The following is a 4,180-nucleotide window of genomic DNA, read 5'->3' on the forward strand; positions in this document are numbered from 1 at the left end:
CATCTCAGTCAGCATGAAAATCGCCATCTCCTCGTCATCGCCCCAATTCCTCGTCCTTTGGCGAGGAGTCTTTGAAAAACTATTGGAATCGTAAATTCATATGCACAACTATGTTCAGAATCCATCTCATAATATAAATCCATGAGAAAAGCAATCAAATAAAACTTGCGGGAACTCGTGGAGCATCTACCGTGTGCGCGACTCAACTGTTGTTGACGACCATGGAGCTTGCTGCGGGGAAGGCACAGGGATGGTGCAAGAGGGCGGCGCACCAATTTTGGCGGTGTCGGTGGCGCAGGAATTTTCGCGCCTGGTTGGTTGGCCTCTCCCACCTTTTTTCCCAATGTATTTGCAAGCCATCAAGTGGTTACCTGATCAGACATATCGGAGAGAGAAATTGAGGTAAGTGATTGAAAAACTAGAGATAGCAAAGCAGAATATGTCGGAGCCGTTTCTAGGTCACCTTGGCAGTTTGTATGAATAACATGCCACTATAAATAAGCTGTTGGAGATGCTTCGAGACTATGTACAGTGCTACTACGAAATGTGAGTAGGTGCTTAGACAAATGCCGAGAAAAATAAACTAATCCTCCCTTAAGCATCCATGCTCGTTTGAGTAGCATAGGTGTCCAATAAGTATTGCAGTCTAAAAATAAGCATGGTGTTTTTTTGCAGGGAAAATAAGCACAGTATTTTAGAACAAAAATAGTTTTTTATCGTTTAAGAACTTGGTGTTGGTGCATTGTTCTATTGCGTGAACATTAGACGCCTCATGAGCCTGGCAAACATTGCACCAAAAATGTGCCGTTGGCACTTGGGCTCGCCATTAGCCTTCCAAACATTAGACGCCCATGTGGTTATGTCTTCTTGCATTTGCACGGGGATGTACCCGTACTCGTCACATTACTGCATGCACGGGGATCCCCTGAGCTTGTTCAGGTCCGAGTTATTCGTTTATAACGGCCGCATACAGATTCGAAACTGTCTCGTTCCCGCCGGTTGACTTTGTGTCCCTGCTCCAGAGATGCGCCATTGATGCACAACGAACACGTAGTACAGGTAAACAAGTGCACGACCTGCTCTAAATTCTCATATTTATTAGCGCGATGCGCAACGGGAGTATAGTATTTAGAAGCATACAGATTAAAATGGTAACCACCTCTCGGAAGTACAGCAGGACACTGGCATTTCGAATGCGCTTCCATTTGTCGAACGGGAGCAGGGGACGGTGGAGAGGCCCGGCCCGGCCGGCATGGCTTTTACGGCGTCCTGTAGCCACCTCAGGGGGACCCAGCGTAAGTGCATGGGACCCAGGAGTAGTACATTAGATGCAGACACATGGTCGCTAGGAGTAGGAGGTGATGGGTTCCCTGTTTCGTCGAGGCACCAAAGTTTGGAAATCACCCCTGATTTTGAGGAACGCATCCGGGAAGAGGCAACTCGGCAACATCATCATGGATTCGTGGTACAGCGACTCGTCTGGGAAGATAGGTGGCTATGATGCCTCCACGACGATGTTGACCACAGGCTGCCGGCCTGCCGGCCGATCAAAATATGAGTTTTGGGAGATGGTTTGGTGCGGGGCGGCCGCGAAAGGCTACCTTCCGGCAGTCCGGTTGTCTCATCGACCCAGCGCTGTGTGATCGGTGAAAATGGACGAAACTGACTTTTTTTTTTTTGAAATTTCAGCACAAAATAATCTTAATCTGAAAATATTTCACAAAGTATGGCGCTCCAGCCCCGAGCCCCGAGCCCCGAGCGTCATGCAAAAGAGGGTCATTTCGTTAAATATTTTTAGATTAGGTTCATTTTGTGTTGAAGTTTCAGAAAAAGGGCCAATTTTGTCCAGCCCCGAGCGTCATGTAAAAGAGGGTCATCTTGTGAAATATTTTCAGATTGGATTCATTTTGTGTTGAAGTTTTAGAAAAAGGGCCAATTTTGTCTATTTTTCATGTGTGATCGAAGCTGGGGTATCGGCATCACCGCCTCGCCAATGGGTGCAGCGTCGGCAGTGATTCCGTCGCTCATGGAGCCTCACCCTCAGTCTGACGTTCAGACTTCTTTCTTTTGAAAAAAAAACATCATTGATTTCATCCTGCAATATAGATAATTTCCTTTTTGTAATAATAAATTAAATTGAATAGAAACTATATTATTTAAGACAATCTCGCATACCTTTATTAAGACGCCACAACTTTACAGGGACAAAAAGTACATCACCTGGTTGGCCAGCCAACCCTGGCAACCAACCCTCAACGTCAAAGCATGCTTTGTAAGATTATGAGTCTTCACATTCGAGGTCCTATATTCATGGCCATTTTTTTACGAAAATAAAATTGAATTGAACTGCTAATTAGTTTTTTCTCTCTTCGGGGTTTTTTTTTTTGCTTCAGCTTTTTAAAACATTTTTATACTTTTTTGTATAAATCACAACATTTTTTATACACGATCAATATTATTCAAATACATGACTAATATTTTTTTTCAAACACATGTTTTGATGTCTATTTTTTAATACACATCCTATGTTTTTATATACATATAAAACATTTTCCATTGTCTATGTTTTAATGCTTATTTGGTTTTCTCATTGTTTTCGTCTTTTTTTCTTCTCTTCGGTTTTCTCGATTTTTTGGTTCAGTTTTTTCGTTTTGTGTTTTTTCAAAACATCTACATTTTTCATATAAATCAGAAACAAATTATACACACTTAACAATTTTCAAATACATGAGTATTTTTTTTCAAACATATGTTTTGATGTCTATTTATAATACATATTGTATATTTTTTATATACATCAAAATCACTTTTATAAATGTTTAATATTTTACAAATACATGATTTTTTTCTTTAAATGCATGTTTTCGAATATATTTTTAATATGTGTTAAACAATTCAAATACACATTAACTTTTTGAGTGATATATATTTTGAATGTTGTGAACATTTTCTGCATTGTGTAAACATTTTTTTAAATGTCACAAACAGATTTTTAAATGCAACGTGCATTTTTTGAATGTTATGAAACATTTTGTACTGGACGAACATTTTTTTACATTGTATAAATATTTTATAATAATTTCATACATTTTATTGAAATGCGTGAACATTTTTTAAACATCACAATTTTTTAATGCTATCAACATCTTTTAAAAGTTGTGAGGACGTTTTATATACCATCTGACATTTTTTGAACTCACAATGAACGGTCTTTTAAAATATAAATCTTTTTCATGTATGAAAACTGTTAATAAAAATAATAAAATAAAAAAGAATCAAAGTGAGAAGAAACTGTAAAAATCCTATTCGTGTGTGTGCTAGGTTCTCTAAAAGGGAAAGTTTCCGGTCGCACGCCGTGCCTGGGCCATCTAGTGGGTGTTGCAGGCGAGCTCTATTACATCTTGCTATGTGCGAGATATGTCCGCTCCCCAGTAGTATGGCCCATTTCCTACAGTGTTTCTGAGGCTGTGGGGGTATGGGGCTAGCCCATACGAGATTCGAATCTTTTTTCTTTTTTTGTTGATTTATTTGTTTTTCTTTTCAGTTTCTTTTTTGTTATAGGGTTTTTTATTTCCTTTTTACATTTCAACTATTTTTGTTTCTTAACTGTTTTCTTGATTTATGTTTTATTATTATTCTTTGAACAATTTTTGCACATAACGATTCAAAGTATGCATGTGAAAATTTGTCCTTACAAGAAGTTCCTTATATTAATAAAAAATTATAGGCAAGTCCTCGAAGAAACATCAACATCTTCCTTCCAAAATCCTCGGCATCGCGTCATGAGCAACTCGTTGTCATCTCTTTGCCCTTGTCTTGTCTGATATTTCTTGTAAAAACACCTGAACTTATAGAAGCAGCACCCAAAAGTCATCGATCTAGATCAAAATACGCTAGCGACTGTGGCCGTCGTCCAGGACATGTTGGTGCCGAGAAGGCCCATAGTTAGTCCTTACTCCGTCTGAACAGAAAAAAGGGACATATAGCTCACAAGTTCTCTGACAGGTCCATATATGTGCCAGCTTCACCAGACGGAGATGGAACTAGAGAACAAAAACTCACCACAAAGCCTCCTCTGCATAAGATGGCGCCGTGGTGGACAAACAATAATCACGCGAGACCAATTTTTGAGGACTACACCATCGTTTGACTCGTCGAGACCCCTCCATGGAGGCCATCG

Source organism: Triticum aestivum, chromosome 4A (genome assembly GCF_018294505.1).
Source record: "Triticum aestivum cultivar Chinese Spring chromosome 4A, IWGSC CS RefSeq v2.1, whole genome shotgun sequence".
Classification (NCBI taxonomy): domain Eukaryota; kingdom Viridiplantae; phylum Streptophyta; class Magnoliopsida; order Poales; family Poaceae; genus Triticum; species Triticum aestivum.